The 17,929-nt window shown below is 36.7% G+C and overlaps 1 long non-coding RNA gene across 2 annotated transcripts in view; it reads right to left on the reverse strand.

The window, feature by feature from the left end:
* Positions 1–15,894, reverse strand: part of LOC136291791 (uncharacterized) — a 47,711-nt gene extending 31,817 nt beyond the window's left edge. Inside the window, exons 1-5 of one of the 2 annotated variants that reach the window (XR_010721726.1) lie at positions 15,809–15,893; positions 12,371–12,558; positions 9,059–9,163; positions 5,604–5,659; positions 3,333–3,393 (exon numbers count right to left, since the gene is read on the reverse strand). This is a non-coding gene — a long non-coding RNA (uncharacterized lncRNA). Of the gene's footprint in view, positions 1–3,332; positions 3,394–5,603; positions 5,660–9,058; positions 9,164–12,370; positions 12,559–13,838; positions 14,986–15,282; positions 15,366–15,808 lie in introns of those variants that run through there. The other variant, XR_010721727.1, reaches the window with a different exon arrangement.
* Positions 15,895–17,929: the final 2,035 nt, after the last annotated feature.

The raw sequence follows: 17,929 nt of genomic DNA on the forward strand, positions 1-17,929 counted from the left end.
CCTTCTATTATCTCAAGAATATCATCACATTTCCGTAAGTCTGAAATATGAAGTAAAGCTCTACAAAATGTTTCTTTTCAACTAAGCACAACCAGATTATCTTGAAATCATTGAGCTGAGCATAACAAAGATTTCTTACTAATTTACTGGAGTTTAGCAGAGGAACAGGACTACACCAACAAGGAAGTTATTTTCTCAGAGGAACATAAACCTGACAGATAAGCCAAACCATCCAAGGCCTTTTAAATATTTCATTCCTCTACACCTACATAAAGACCTGAATAATGGCTGCACCTTATCTGACCTTTTCTTTTCATCCTTATTTATATTATAATCTGTTGCAATAGCCTTTGTTTCCAATTTTCTGGTAGGATTTAACAATTTTTGTCCTCAATTTTGTATTCTATGCTCAGTAAACATCTGTGGATTTTGATTTGTTGGGGTTTTTTTTCTTTCTTCTTCTCTGCCCTTTGTAATTGATGGATGAGCCCTTACAAAGGAAGGCTTAGAGGAGATGGCCATGGACAATTATGAAATCTGGGAAGGATGTGCAGAGTCTAAACTCATTGCAAAGGAGACCATAGGAAGCCTTTACTCTCTCTGGAAGGCAATATCAGATATTAGCTAACTGTTAATCCCTTCATTATTAAATAATATGCCAAAAAAAAAAAAAGTTACATAGAGGACTTAAACTGAGAAACAAGCAAAAGACCTGTGAGGAGAGCAATGGTTTTGATTTGGTTTCATCCCATGTATCCTTTGGAGTGCTGGGGATGTCTGGTGTCTTGATGATGAGCTCAGGAGATTTTTGCTTTATTTTGATTCAAATGAATGCTAGAATTGCTTCAGTCTGCTAAGAACAATTTGTACTTGCACTCTGATTCAAACCTGTTCCTGCATCTCTCTGTTAGATCAAAATCCCATGTAACCCAACTAAAAAATAAGTAAATTCTTTATCAAACATTTATGCCCCATGTGCAGAATATCTAAAAGAAATTGGTCAGTCCTGCACTCTGGCACCACCAACAGTGCAGAAACTTCCTCCCTGACCACCAGATTCCCAGAGCAGAACTATTCCTCTAAATGCCTGCACTCATCAGAAAACCCTGGATTCCCTCTTGGTCCTACGTGAAGAAATAGTACAGTTCTTTTCATGTGAAGTTCCTCACAAAACACACTTTTGTTATCTCAGATAACTTCATAAAAGTGGTGGGTTGCATAAGCTAAGGAAGATAAGCTCAGCTTTGCAATCAGATGCTTGTTACATGAAGTGCTTCCAAATGTGTATGTGAAATCCTTCTAGCTCTCTTTGTCATCCAAGACCCTTAATGAAAAAATTATAAGTCAGCCTCTCATACACAGCTATGAAATCAAAGAAAGGTGCTGAACAAGTTTAATATCTGTGTCTTTATGCTTTCATGCAGAGTTTACATAGTGAAAAAGAAAAAAGTCTTTTAGAAGCAATAGGGTGAAATTAAAATCCAGCCAAACTTTAATTGAAATAATTGCTAACACTGCTATTGAATGACAATGAAGAGCATACAATAGTAGCACAAAATCTGAAGGTCTTTCCAGAATTTACTTCCTTTGACATTCTGAAGAAGATAAGCACTTGAATACTCAAGAGGTTTCAGCTTCAAGTGATAAATCTGCTCCTTGCTCTGATCACATGTGTTTCCTAGATCCTGCTCAGAAACCATCCAAAGGAGATTTTTCTTTCTGCAGTAGATGGCTAAATGAAAAGCATTCTGCCTTAGGATGATATTGGCAAAAAGTTCATAGAGGTTCTAAACCTCATTGGTTAAAGTGGCAGAATTCAAAGGACAGCAACTGAATTAAAGATGGAACTGCACCTTGCTCTGAGAGTCCATTAACCACAGATTGCTGGCATGTGGTGGAGCACTGTGGGAAGTACTTGTATATCCTTCTCCTGTTTTTCCAGAGCTACAAAAACATTTTCTATTGTCCATTTTAAGAGACAAATCTCAAATTATCTTTTCCCTGACTGGTTGACTCATTCATCTGCCCTAATGTTTTTCACAAGGCTCAGGAAAAAAGTACCTTTAACTATTGCAAAGATGTCACCTTTGACATATAGTAGTGGAGGGGGCGGGGGGGTCAAGCAAACTGCCTGAACTTACGGGATCAAACATGAAGAGTCAGCAGGCTTTTATTCCTTCCCTCCTACTCTGTTACCTCTAAATCTACTAATAAGAGTATAAAAATTCTTCAAACAACACTGCATAAACTCTGCAGATTTATCTGCCCTCTGAGCAGCGTAGATGTGTACTTAATTCCTAGAATCTATAGATGGCCTGCTACCATTAAAAAGAGGCCATGGAGAAGCAGGAAAGTAGATGGCAAAGACTTGCCTCCAATCACTTTTTCATCCAGTTCTAAATGTTTTGACTTTGCAAAAAAATATTTGATTATAAATCTGTGCTATTTATATGCAGAAACTAAACATGCCAGTAACAAATAGCTGTCTGTGAAAACAGTAGATGACCCCTTAATACAAATACCATGTGAAGGGTACTTAGTATTATAGATGATTTGTTAGGTGAGAGGATAAAAGCATTGCATGAAATTCCTCAGTGATTTGAATTTACAACAATATGTAGAAAGCCATATGGATGTTATTGTAGGGAGACGTGGAAGAGTTGGTATCCTTTTGAATTCCTAATGGTTCTTAGCATAAACCAGCCCTGAGTCTACTGAAAAAATACTACATTTACCAATAGGTATGTGACCCAAAAGTAGATTACTGTTTTTAACTCAACATTTGTCTGATCTACATTTTCACTTCTTCCACCACCATAATCACTACAAGGCAGTTCACTGAAAAAAAGATATCTTTTTAATATATTTTCCAGCTCCTGAATCTTATCTGGGTGTGAATTTCTTAAATAATTGTTTAGGGATATATCTTATGCTGGCCTGGAACATAAACTGATTCAGACCACTCATTCTCTGCATTTGCTTGCTGTCCTTAGCTGTTTAATTGTTCTAAGGCTGCCTCTGCAGAGAGAAAAACTAGAAAACAATTGAATGACGAAATTGAGACAATAATGTTGCCAACTATGCCCCAGAGAAAATCTGTTTTCTGGACTTTCCTAACCTCTAGCATGCAGTTTACACCTACATAAACACAACAATTCCTTTTTTAGACAAAATAAGATACATATTTGAAAGTCTGATGTTAGTGGAGATTTTTAAAAATTACCAGTGGTGATTACAAAATTGATTGTACATCCAAAGTACATACTAATATTGGGAAAAAATTCCAGTATGGGATTAGTGTAGGAAAGATAAAGATTAAAATTAATACTTACACTTTCAAATACTATTTAACAGGAAGTATGTCCCTTTACAATCTCAGTCTTGCTGAACACTCTGTTGACAAAAAATTACAAAGTTATTCTATTCTTGTGCAAGATGTTTTCTTCATGTCTGGCACGCAATACATTGAATTCTCTTAGTGCATGTAAACATTCTACTTGATAAACAAAAAGCTTAGTATATGTGATGTTACATATTTGAATACAGCGTTTAATATCTTATATTGTGAAGAATATTCTGTTCATTTATAAAGAAAATAAGCCAAATTCCACTGCATCTGAAAATTGCTATGAAAGAATTTGCAGACACAGTGAATGGCAATTGCTCAGCAACACTACAGACTGAGAGAGACTAAACTGATTAAGATGAACAATGAAAATTATACACCCTCACAAAAGGAAAAGCAGGGAGAACAAACTGATGTTACTTGACAGAAAATGAAAAGTGAAACAAAGGAAGGTGGGCTTTTTATACATATATACATACAAAACTAAACTGTGGAACTCCTTGAGAAAATATTGGGGATTTCTTGCATTATAAAAGAAATAGTAATTAAAATTTGGGTAAATTAATTAAAAAACAGACCCAGCCTTGGCTATACTAAGTAGAATGGTCCAGTTGAAACAGCAACTCTTTAATACTAAAATCTCTGCAATGTGTGATTTTAGGCCATGGAAGTATTATTTTATTCTTGCCCTATTTTTAATACTTTTCCTGGGCCCACATGCCTATTTCCAGTGGACAACAGTGTTTTAGACTGAACTGGTCTTTAAGATGATCAATCTTCTGTTCTTCTGTTCTAAAGGCAAAGATTTGAATCCCAACTCTTCAGCAGAACCTTCAGAAGGATAACTATACATGCAATGTGGTTTGTATCTTAATTTCAGACAGCACAATAGGTTGGGTTGTATTGGATTCGTCTGAGAGACACATTTTTTTAAATATGTGAATTTAAGTCTTTTAGATTTTAAAACTTAGACCTCAATATCTTCAAATTAGAGAGAAAAAGGGGAAGATGTTGATTTAATGGAGGTGGTAGACCTCTAGGAAGGCCAAGTTCAAGTCACTGGCAAGTACAGATTCATATCCCTCTCAAGTGACTAAACTGAAGAATGTAGATTTTGACTTCTATTTTGGCTTTGGTGTTCTGAGGTACCATAAAGTAGCAGAGAAAATAGTTCAAACAAGAACTGTAATAGCTTAATAAATTTGTATCTATGGGATGGGGCAACTTAGTGAAACTCCGCAGCTGTTACAATTTTATCACTTAAAAATCTCATTTTGTTTGCTATATTTAGTTGCTATAACTTCTCTTCTAGTCCATGTATTGATCATCTGTGCTTTTAAGTGCCTTAAAAGAATGATAAAGTTCTCTTTACCAATATTAGGTAGAAATCCTTAATCAAAAGATTTTATTTATTTAAGTGGTTTTGTTCTGTAGTAACTGTAAAGTCTTGTGTATGCTTGTTGTAGCAGTTATAGGTAAAGTTGCTTTGCTACAAGAAAATAAACCAATAACTTTACATGAAAGAGTTTGGCTGTCACACAGATCAGGGAATGAACTCACAAATTTTGTCAGTTTTCACCTCACTTATAAAATATTAATAAATAACAAGGAAATCCAGGACAAAATATTTACAGTCTTTTGTTAATCCTGTATGTCTTCATTTCTTTGTACACAGGCTAAGTTTACAAATGTTACCATCTGATTTTCAGGAATGTTTGGCGCTTCAAAATCCTCCAAGATAAAATCTGAATGGATGGATTTTCAGGCTCCCAAAGAGCTACATCAGTTGCAGTCAGGGGTTGAAATGCGTACGTCTGAAATTCTTTTGACCACAGATTTTTAAAAATATGTTTTCTGGTAGAAAAAGTTGTGAGAACCAAAATACAAGAGGGAAAAGTCAGACTTGGGGGAACCTGATAGTCTGTACCCATAAAGGTAGGAATCCCACCATGGAGATGGGCTCTGATCCTCTCTACAAAGTGCTCATCACCCTTGGCTAATACTTTTTGTTTTGCAGTGTACTGCTGCTACTGGTTGATCTTGACAAATTAGTTCATAAAAAGGATAGTCCTTTTAATGCACAGGGTATGCTGGGTCTGGCATTGTCAAGCATTCATTATTTGCACAGAAACACCTAAAATATTTTCTTGAGAGGGGAGACACCCTCCACTGCAGGTCCAGTAAAACAGGCTAATCAGGGGCAGGTTTCAAGTCTGTCTGCCAAGTTAGAAACAGAGCCAGTGAGTAAACCACATACCTCTGATGCATTCAAGTGTGCACCTGGTGTTAGTTAATTGGGTGAAGACTTTTTGCCTGTGGGTGGAAAGGATTTGTTGAAAGAAGGTTTTTCTATTCCCCCACTACCCCTACCCACAATGAGAAAAAGAATTTGATTGACTGGTCTATTTTGCAAGACTGTCTGGTTCAGGACTGGGGAATGTTCAAGGTTAAAAGCAGAGTTATTTGATTTCCAAAAATAAATAAGCAGGTTTTAGGATACATAAGACAAATAGAATTCTTCTCTCAAGTAGACCTTAAATTCTCACTGACATGGAAATAGAGAGTGGAATAAGAAGATTCATTACAGCGATTTTATTGCTGATTTCTCCAGTAGGGTGTTTGAAAGTGGGTAAAACACAGATGGTTTCTTTTTCCATTGCATGTGTCTACACAGAGCATAGGGGCATGGCTACTGGAAAACAGCATACCAGTTTCTGGCAAGGATAATAAATAAATGACGGTGTAAAAACTTTCCCAGATTTAAAGCATGCTAGAAATATTTAACAAATTCAGATTCACAGAAACCATCTATTTTGGTTCTCTTTTACAAGAGAGGGAATGGATCCACAGAGCCTTGAGGGCGAGATCCTGCACACTACTCTGTGCTGCAGAAGACCCTGTGGAGTGCAGACGTTGTTAAGTTCTGCTCAGAGACCCATTGTGATTTACAGGTCAAAGACATGCAGTCACATGGTAGCCAGCACAAATGTGCTGCAGCTCCTACTGTACTGGAAGGAAAGCCAAGGTACAAAATAAGTGAGTGAATATAAGATTATTCCTGATTCATGGCACTTTTCCAAGCATGTTTATTCATTCTCATAAATAGTGGGAGGCAATCATTCTGAGTCCTCTTGCTGAAATCAAACTGCAAAGCAGTAAATGATTCAGCACATTGACAAAATATGAAAAGGTGGGAAAGCTTAGTGTTAGCAAGAGAATTGCAATTTTACTGAAGCCTCATTAATTGTCAAGCTCATCTGTGAACTAACACATGGAGGAAAGTGTTGTAAGACAAGCCCATAGAGAAAAAAAAAAAAAAAATTTAAAAAATTTACTTTTTACCATTTCATGAGCAGGTAGACTACAATCATAAATAAAAGAGCTTGTTATTAAGTAACTTGGAGGGCTGTATAGGAGATTTAAAAGTAAAGTGTAATGACTGATGATACTGAAATAGGAGAATCTGTGGACTCCCTCAAATGTAGAGAGGCTTACTGGGACATCCGGAAAGCTTAGAAAGTTGGGAATTACCGGCTGTATAGAATTTAACAGAGAGTGCTGCATTCTTCACCCAGAATAGGGTAATCTTGCTAATGCAGACAAAGAAGGGGAGAAAAGGCTGTAAAGCAGAGAAAGAGAGCTGTGCTCATTCTCATCTCAAGTCCTGTGTGCAGTTTTGGGCACCTCGGTACAAGAACATCAAACTATTCATGTGTTCACAGGAGGACAACCAAGATTGTGACAGGTCTGAGGTCACTTGGCTTATTCAGCCAGGAGGAGACAGAAGGGTGATCTCATGGCACCTAGTGCTTCCTCAAGGGGGGGCTATGGAGGGGAAGACGCTGTGGTGACCAGCAATGGGAACTGAAAGAATCGAATGAATCTGCAAGGTTCATTACAAAGGGGAGGTTTAGATTAGACATAGGAGAAGGATCTTCACTGACAGAGTGGTCTGTCACTGAACCAACTTCACAGGGAAATACTGGAGAATTCAAGGAGCATCTGAACAACAATCTTAGGCATATAGTTTAGTTTTAGGTAGAACTAAAAGAGCAGGGAACTCGACTTGGTGATACTTATGGGTCCCTATCAACCTGAGATATTCTAGGATTCCAAGATTTCTGAAAGCATGGAGCCAATTTCAGTAATTTTAACTGGTTGCATAAGAGGTTCTGATTGGCCTGTGTTACTATGGTCTTCAAGTAAAAAACATTTTTGTCTTTTTTAAGAGGAAAATAAAAGTCAGACCCTACTGAAAAAAACTGATAAGTCAGCTCTGTTTGAAAAAAATACATTTATTTATAGAAGGAGGCACGTAGATAAAGTGCTAATTGAACAAAATAAGAAATTCAATTTCCTTTGAAAACAATATATGTTTTTCCACTGTGAGAACTTGGTGTAGCTCATAGTCTTGTACAAGTAAAGTTTCTCATATTTCTATATTTTTTCCAGTTTCCTTTGATGCTTTTTTTACTAGGAGGTGGAAAAGGTATTAAACTTTTCAAACGGAAAGCTGTCAGGATCTCGTCAGTATATTAAGGTGTGAAGATTGTAACTATGCATGCTGTGATTTTAGCTGTGGCTTAGGAAGGCAGTTAAAGAGCAACCTAAGTGTGTATCTGAGTCATCTCCTTGGAGTGACACATTTAAAAGAACTGTCTCCTATTTAATGTGTCCTTGTCACTGTACATGTTATGCATCATCAAAAATGAATCAACTTAAACTCTGTCCCCCTTCCTAAGCATTTGTTCTTCAGCCTAAGAAAAAACTAGAATTTATGTTGACTATCTGAAATAGTTATTTTACTTGTATGTGAAAAAAAAAATATTGAAAGAAATTGTATGAAATTTAATGTAAGGAGTTAAGTCTCAGGATCATTAAAATAACTACTAAAGAGTGAAACACAGTAAAGCCTACACATTTATAAGTTTTTAAGAGCATCACAGCTCTCTGCAGTCTTCCATAACCTTCAAATGGGTAGGTGTAGGAGAACTGTCGCACTGTTCAGGTCACTCCCACTCAATTAGCATTTTCTCTCCCTAAAGTGCCAGGTTGTAGTGACTAAGATCCAAGCTTGAAAGAGGAAGCCTTTTTACTTAACTGCTTAGGTCTGGTTCTGCCCGCTCATTCTGCTCCAAGTCTCCCTGTTTAAAGATTAAATCAGTTAAAGGAATTAAGTTTAACTTACTGTCCCTTCTGACATAGTTGGTAATATCCTTTTCCTGAGGAGAATCAAATGATTAGGAAAGTCATACATGTCTGTGTTAGCAGCATTCAGCAACAGGAAAAAGCATCAGAGGTTAAGATAAGGTTAAGATATTAGAGCAATTGTTGGGAGATTTTGAAATTAATTTCCAATTAGATATATTTTCAGTCTTTTCAGGTTGACAATCAGATGGAGAAAACTTCAATCCTACAACTGAGCCTGATGGGAGCCAAGAGGATCACTGTGTTGCAGCACTGGCAGCTCTCACAATCTTATTGCAGCATCCTAATTTCTTTCTGATCTTTCAGAGGTGACTGGGATAATGAGTCATTTCAGCAGTGGTATAAAGACACTGAAAATATTTGTAGAGGGAAAAAAAAACCCCACACTTTTTGAGGCAAGAGAAGACAAGATGTTGCTACGTCCCACACTTAAGGATGAAGTACTAGCAGTAGTTTGGGTGACTATCATGATATTTAGATAATAGGGTTTGAGGGACAACTTACACTGCAAGAATGAAGAGACAGAGACAGCCATCTCAGTATTCAGATTCCACTGGAGTTGTGTCCACTTTGAACTTAGTCATTCACTACAACAGAAAAAATCTAGCCCTGAAAAGATAAATTCCGTAAAATATTTTCATTAAAAAAATAAAATAATTAAAAAAAAAATAAAAAAAAATTGGTTGAATCGGGAGTCCAAAAGGCTTTGTGCGCAAGTTACAGTGCTGAGATACTGAATTATAACTATTGCAATTTGAAAGGTGAATTGCAGGATACAAGCCCTTAAGTCATGTATGTCATTTGTGAAAATGGATGACCTACAAATAGGAAGGGAGGCTATATATTGAAACTGTATTTTCTGGTGTCAGTGTTTCTAGTGTCACCTCTTCTATTAGATAAATTTTTCAGTTACAAATCCAAAGTTGAATTTGGTTTTAGATTTTTTTTGCATGAAAAATATGTTTCATGTTTCTTGTTTCTGCAAAAGTTGTGGTCTATGTTCATGCACAACCTCAGTGACCTCAAAGTCTTCTTGTAAACCTTGTTCAAGAGCAGTCCAGCAGAATACTTGGCTGAAAATTCAAAGTGGCATCTAGAGTTTGTGAGTACATGTATTAGTAATACATGATAAAATAAGAAATATTAAAAATGTCACCAATTAGAATGGTGAATTAGCCTTTGGAATTTTATCATTCATATATAAAAATTATTACAAATTAGTATGGCTAACCAAAAAGGTCTGTTAGACAGTTTGGTTGTCTCTAATAAATACTTAAAGTCAATTTTCTACTCTAGATCAAAAGGAGGAAGAAATAATATTATCTTTCCATCTTAAACAGGTTAAAAGCTATTTTTAATACCAGACATACTGAGGCAAGACTTGTTATTTTTGGACTTTCAAGTCATTCTGTTTTAATCTGTGATCTGATATTTTTATGAAGCACTGTTTGGCTTGGGGGAGGAGGGTTTCCTGTCAAACTACAGCTAGCAACTTTTACTTCAGCTTTGAAAATGAGAGGTCCAGCTAGAGTAATGCAAAAATTATTATAAAAATATAATGGAAACCCAGAATTTGGAATTCTGCAAGAGGATTTTTTCCCTTCCAAATCTTGATTTTGCTTCATTTCTTTTTTTGGATGTCATTTTCTGTTGATCATCATCAAACTGCATTTTGTCCCATGAACTTTTTGAAATAGCTCTCAACATTTTTCCTTTTTGTAAAACAGACTCTTTTTTTGAGGGGAAAAAAAGGTAGAGCAAGGACACAGAAACGTAATATTTATGCCTGATATACCTGGTATTAATCCGTGAAATTAATCCTGGTGTCAGACAAACAGTCTCTGGCTTTGACCCACTGATTCCAAAGCATAAAGCATTGTATTGTGTTTGTCAAGTACTAACTGCATAATCAGCACCTCTGTCTGTATTGTTTCCTGTGTATTCCTTCCTCGCATCCAGCAAAGTCATCATCTCCTTCATTCTTGAAATTATCAGCACTTGTAGCCATACCAAGTGGAAATTTAGGGGCAGATGTGTTAGATCATATCTTTCTCCTTCTGCATTGCTAAGAGCCTGAACTACCTTAGAAACCAGGATATACAATCGTGTTTTTTCTTTATAGCATCCATGGCTCAGCTGCTAAGGAGACAGTACTATACCCTTCAAAAAATATCTGTCACATATATTTCCAGTTGTTTCCGAAGGGTGCTAGAGAAGAAAACAAGAGCAAACAACGTGCAAGTATTTAGAGAAACAAGAAACATCATGATATATTGTTTAAATGCCAACAGTCAATAGATAAGCTAAAGTCCCAACGGTAGTAATTCCTTGTATAATGCACAAAGTTAACAATTTTTGATGTCTTGATCTTTGACTACAAGTGGGAAATAAAGCAGTTTAAGAACTAGAACAGGGGCCTCATTCAGGATTTCAGAGCTGTTCTTGAGTTTGCATTAATTCATTAGTCCAAAGGAAAGTCTTTGCATGCATGCAATGGACTTAAGAGGCCCTGCAACTGAATGTGTTGAATGACTAAAATTCTAGAAGGAAAGATGCTGTAATATTGTAAGGTAGTTTTAGTTACGAGCTCAAGAACATCGCTTTGCTCTTAACAGTCAAAGCTGTAATACAAACAGTCATAAAAAGCTCTTATCTCCCTTGTTTCTTATAAAATTCTATTTCCAATGGCTAAGACCTAGTTCTCAGGATGTTATTCTCATTGTATATTTAACTTACTGAGGAGAAAAAAAAAAAGAGAAAAAAAGAAAGGGGGTGGGGGAGGGGAAAAAAGAGAAATGTGGACATTTCTTTTCTATTTGTCTTTACAGAAAATAACACAGTACCCAGGTCAAGATGTATCTTGAAAAAACTTGTGAAGAACCATTAAGGAGTAAAAAATAAATGAAAGAACCCTCAGTAACTTTCACTGGTTAACATCAAAGCCATAAGAGCAACTAACTTTATAAAGTTTAAAAGTGCTAGATAAAATTTGCACTTAGGCTTTTCTGAAGAAGTATGAGATTTAGCATGACTGAGTTTATGAATTCCTTCCCCACTGTTCAGCATAGCTTTTAGATGCAAATAGGACAATAAGCACAGCATTGCAGGAGAGAACAAATCATCCTTTTGGCTCTACCACTGTTCCCTTCAACTTTTGTCAGACAAATAGTCATTTGTAGTTCTCAAGTCCAGATATCAGTTGATATGTGAAGGCGAAAAATATTATGAATTTAGTCCCTCTTACCTTGTGAACAGCTTGATTTTTGTGGATATAGCCACCTGAAATTTCATGTTTATCATCACATGATTTGAAAACTATGATTAAGGAACTGTTAAGAGTGGGTTGCTCCAAGTTTAGTGGGAAAAATGAAAAAATAACCAGTGTTTTGCTGAATAGGAATAAAAGAGGCTAAAAAATTCTCTATCAGAAATCCAGAAGATTATTTTGAATTGTATTTATCACACATGATGATAGAATGATTGGTTCATCTCATGCAAATATGAGGGAAAACAAGCTGAGATGAGTAACTCATTAATTCTTACAAATAACAATAAATCTTAGAAATGTTAATGTAAGATACTGCACTGGTGATCAAGACATTGAATTAGTGGTGCTGTAAACAGACTGTTTAACTACAGACCATGTTTTATCCTTCCTGCTCGGTTTTACCTCATTTTCTTCAACATCGTTTCAAATCATTGCCTGAAAAAGTGGGTTTATGGCTGACAGTAAGTTTTTATCACCATGATTTGTTATACATTTGACCTTTGTATAAGATACACCGGTGTTTAGTTCTGCTGCGGGTGTTTACTTACCAGGAACTCAGAGTGAGATGCATACAACCAAGTTTACATAAGCTGAGCAGTCTTTGGGAGATAATGACTTTCAGTCAGTACTCTTTGAGACTGGATTTGGAGCAGCATCTTTAGGGTCAAAGGCTTTGACTAGTATATCCTTTTCCTCTCCTTAACAATTTACCAGACTTTTATCTTGTTATCAGCAGCTGTTCAAACAAGAATAAGAAGACACATATATATTCCCTTGAAAGAATCAACAAGAAACATTGTGAGATGGTTCTTCCTTGAGATAGGTTTGAAAAGCTGGAAAAATAATATTATGCAAGTTTTTTTTAATTGACTTGAACTTAACAGTGATGAAAATAATGATGAATTCCTGAATATAGAGTTCTTGTATTTCATGATCATGTAGGTGTTAAATCAACTGTGGAAACCAGGTCCCTTCCATGTATTAATGAACAGCAGCAAAAAGAAGATTATCTGATACTTTTCCATTCATGTAACTGAGTTTTATCACAAATTCCCTATGAAGTCAGAAAAAGACTATGAATCCCCGAAGTCTTCCTAACAATGTCAGCAAAAGATTATCATATGTTCTTTGGCAATTGGTACTTTTTTAGTATTACTTTGGTGTAAGTGGAAAACTATTAAAATAGTTTTTTCCTTTGCTGAAAAAAAGCAGAGAAAGATAATACCAGTGCTGAAACAAAAGTATAAATTGTTTCTAATTGTCAGTCTTGCTCTATTTTTAATTTAGAAGCCAAGCGTTCAATGAACCAGTGAGCAGACATATCAGCAATATCCCATGAACTGGAAAGTTGCTTTTCTCAAAAGGAATAGTGATAATACCATTGCCTGCAACAGGATTCATATTTTTCTCTGTAACATGAAAGGATTTTAAATAAATATTGAAATTTTAAAGAAATATAGTTTTACATGGAGAACAAAAAGAAAACACTCCAGAATATCAGGCCCAGCCATGTTTACCTAGTGCATAGATCCTAGTAAACAGCTCTAAGTTTGTGAAGAAAGAACCTAATTAAGCTTATTCTGTAAGGCACGCAAATTAAATCATTGTGGATCAATCCTAGGATAGACCAAACCTACAATTCAATTTTGTTTACACTACAAAATATTCATGTGCTTTCATTTCAGTGCTATCAGAAGCAGTCACCTGAAAGTGAAAATTCAACATTTAATTTTATTAGATGCTTCCATTAGCAGAAGCATCTCTAAGTTGCAGCACGCAGGTGCCTCCTTACATTCTAAAGCTCTCTGAAAACCATACTCTTCGCTATGTCCCTGTGCTTATTATCCATCCCATTTCATTGCGTAATCCTTGCTTTCCCTGTACCATGTGCACACTCACAACTGGTGGTGTGGGGTCCAGCATCAGCTCTTTTATCTGTCTTTGATGTGTGTTCTATGTTCCCTTAAGTAGCTTTCCTCTAAAATGTTAAAACAGACTGATAGACTAGACAGGTGTTTCAAAGAATATGTTTTCATCGGAGGTAGTGCTTTCTAGAAACTGGCAAGAATACATCAAGCATTTTCAATGTTATACCCTTGCAATACAATACTTCCAGTCTGTTTGTAAAAAAATTGCCCACAATACCTTGAGTACAATGATGGGCACAAACACCAAAACTTTACAATTAATTCTTGCTCCTGCTATGCTATAATTGAACAATTCACCAAAAACTTGTTAGACAAGAGTAGGGCTCCTAACTGAGCCCAGCAGGTTTTAACTAGCAGTAACATTAGTAACATTAAGCTGTAAACATTGTAGCAAGTTAAAGAAAGAATGATCAAAACTTACAGAACTTTCTGTCTAAACAAAGATGGTAATTACCTTAATAAAAAAATCTAATAGCTTTCATTGGTGAAAATTTTAATTTGTTGGTTTCCAAGTACATAGAAAATCTTTAATTCTATAATTGTGAAAGGAGAAGAACTTTAATAGTCAGACATGGAAATACATTCCTCAAAATCTTCTGTTAAATAAACTTCTTTAAACTATTAATTTGAAATTCTAATTTCTTGAATTTCTTTATACATCTGATATAATGGATGTGACGAGTTTCTTTTAGATCCATTATTTTGTAAAAAAAGCAGTACTTGCAGCCTAAGAAGGAATGAAAAAGTAGGAGAGCAAGAATTTCCATCCATGAACATTGTAAGCCTGTTATTGTATTTATACATTAAAAGAAACATAAAAAGGCCATTTGATTTGGAAAAGATGAGAAAGAGTCTGTTGTACAAAGAGCTCTCAAAGTGGTCAACAACTCTAAAGTAGTGCCATATCAATAAGTAAAGGAATAAGCACAGCTGGGGAAGTCTGACTTCAGAATGGGTTGTTCTTGCTAGAGGACTGATCAAAGAGATTCCATTTGAATGAGTTAATGACACTTTCACTATTGACCAGGTAAACTCCAAGGCCAGTTGGGATCTCTGCATGTGTGTAGCTATACAGAGAACACACGCCTGGTTTGTAACTCTGTGCTGCTAATTTGCAAAGGACACATGCCTGTTTTTGAAACCTCAGTACAAGTCACTCCCACTCCTGTTTTTCTCTTCCTCAATGTCCTTACATTCCATAAGCCACTTTTCATTGGCTGCTTTTTTTTCCTCACCTAGGAAAAAAGAAATCTTCTTTTAGCATCAGTCCTTTTTTTTTCAGGAAAAGGGAGTTCTGTAATTCTTAAAGACATTCTGTCACTAAAACCACAGGTATTCTAGTTATTTCAGCAGAATAAAGTCTCCTGAATATACCATGCTAGACAATTTCTGTTTAAGGTCCAGTCTTTTATTCTAGAGAATAGTTCCTTTGTTTCCTTACAATCCCTTTTCCCCTAAAATTCCTTACAGCTTTTGAATGGTAAGCATCTTTCTCAGGCTCCCACTCAGAGGGGAGCAGAAGTTTGACTTACCGATCAATTGATCAATTTTGGATTCATTTTAGCAGAGACCCCATTAGAAAAAAATGACTTGATATGTTTCTGAGTCCTAGGTCCTAGAACATAGGAGAAGAGCCTTTTCAAACTTGACGTGTAAATTGCAGTGTTGAGAAATGACTACTGACTGCATTTATTACCCACATTATTGGCCTATTTGTCAGCTGCTGCTAACACCACTTGCTTGCTCTGCCATGTTGCAGCAGCCCTCTTGTTAGAGGGTAAAAATGAGCCCAGACACTGACACCTTGTTTATCACAGCATGAAAAGGGTCCTGGTTTATTCCTCTTTAAAACTCAGCCATCCTTACTCCAACTATTCACAGACTCTGGCTGCAGCAAGCTCCTACTGTAGGTTTCCCTTGCAGCCTCTAACTGCTATTTATTTCCTGCTAAACCATGACTGCAGGTATTGGTTTGCAGACTCTGAATGCAGGCTTTTACCTAGCTAGACTGTAACTGCAGGTTCCAACACCAGGCTCCGACTGCAGACCCAGACTGACCTCACAGCAGTAATTCTCTTTCCCCAGACACCTTTTTCTTCATGATTCCCTCTTCCTCGAGATTCTTCCTCCTTCATGATCCTCTCCACTTGCTAACCCCCCCTCCCCCCCCCTCCCTTTTATCACACTTATCTTTATTGGCTATAGCTGTGGCTCATCATGGGCAAGGATGAATTGGGTAATTAACACAGCTGTTACCAGGAGCAAGGTCACTTGTATTCTCTTCTCCTATATGCCAGAGACAGAAAGTGTCTCACATCAACAGTAGGGACAAGGTAAGCTCTGGAAAATCAGTTTGTGATGTACCTCTACAACACCAAGTGATGACACAAGGAAGGGACAGGAAGATAGTAATATCAAAGCCGTAGTGTATTAACAAGTTATTTATCTTCCATTCTCCAACTTCCTGTATATGCATGTTCTTTTGTGGAATGATCTGTTGCAGGCAGCTCAGTTTGCAAATTGATCCAGACTGAGGTACAGGTTGAGCTCTGGGTGTGAGCCTGAGACAAGAGGCTGTGAACTGCCAACCTTTGCATAACAAAGGGCCAACAGGTGAATGGACACTGGGAGACACAGCATGAACAGAAGATTTGGGAGTAGGAGTGATCAAGATTTGTGCAGTCTTGGACTGTGAGGGGATAAAAGTCCAGGGGCCCTTTGCTCAGGCTCCTCCATGGAGGTACCAGCTTAGGTGTTTTTGTGTTACTGTATCATGAATGGAATGGCAAGTAAGCCTGGTCTGAGTGTGAGAGGTGTGTGTGGGGGTTAAACGGAGACACGTCCAACCACTGGAGCTGCCCATGAGGTGAAGGGGCTTTGGTCCTAGCATTCAAAGTCTCTGGTGTTGCGGATATGACAGCCAGAGTCATGCTGGGAAGTTTCCTTAGCACTTTTATGGCACAGGAGCCAAATTCAACTAGGATGTTCAAGTACTCTTCTCTCAGTGTCTGAAAAGGAGAACAAAATTATTAGTGCAGAAAGGTAATTTAACCACTCACTATTTTCTACCAAAATTGCTACTCGGGAGAGTAGGTGTCAACAGTTGATGAGACATTTAAAAACTCCCCTCCAAGTAGCTCAAAACAGCAGTGAAACCTCAACTATGTCTCTGGCATCTCATACTAACAGGGCTTGCTTCTATGAAGAAGCCTGTTCACTTGCTTGATGTTTTAGCTGGCACTTGTCCATGCACAAAAATCAATCTCCAATTCCTTTTAATGTTTAGCACTAAATCCAGAAAGCGAAACAAAGCATATGAGCCTTGCATTTATTACAGCAGCCTCTTGTGTTTGGCTTCAGGGCAGCCTTCTAATCAAGGGAATGAGTAAACAGCCATTGACTCACTTTCAGGGAATATAGGAGACAGCTCAATCTTCCTGAAGGCCAGCACAGCGAAGGGAACTCCAAATCATACATCAAAACACTATCACCCTGTTAATTTAGCCTGGCAATTATTAAGATGTTAAAGCATTTGTACTACTGTCTTTATTGATGGAGGCTGAGGGACAAATGCAAACTTCCTTTAAATCTCTACCTTCATGGAAAATTAAAGTATCTTATGACCAGTATGACATTTTCAAAGACAGTTTTTGTGGCTTTTTAAAAAAGTTTTCTTATTGGTCACTCTTCATCTAAAAGCTGTAGAAGTATGAACTTGTTCTTGAGCATATGTGTGAGTGTTTCTGCATGTAAATAGTAATAATCAGGTATAAAATATGCTTTTTAAGACAATGACATTTCATCCCCACAGAGTTTTTTTTGCAGAGCAGATTCCCTGGATAGTTATAGAATTATATTTACTCTCATTCTTGCATTGGTTGTAAGAATCTTAACTACTGTGATCCCCTCAAAATGAGTAGTAGATTTCATATGTGTATGATCACAAAAGGCTCTAACCACTAGTCCAGGATACAAAAACTGATTGATGTAATATTTAAGTGTTCTTTTGACCAGTATTTGCTAAATGAGAAGTGGGGCTTGTTCCAGGTATACACAAAATGTTAGTTTATATTCTTCATGGTTTCAGGATCTCCTCTAGTCAGTGAGGAAAAAATGTGACCATTTTTATCTCTTTACTGTTGTTAATCATCACAGTTTTCATGGTCTCCTTTAGGGTTT

The sequence above is a fragment of the Chamaea fasciata genome, unplaced genomic scaffold, assembly GCF_029207755.1.
Source record: "Chamaea fasciata isolate MVZ Bird 193981 ecotype frontalis unplaced genomic scaffold, bChaFas1.0.hap1 SCAF_7, whole genome shotgun sequence".
In the NCBI taxonomy this organism is placed as follows: Eukaryota; Metazoa; Chordata; class Aves; order Passeriformes; family Sylviidae; genus Chamaea; species Chamaea fasciata.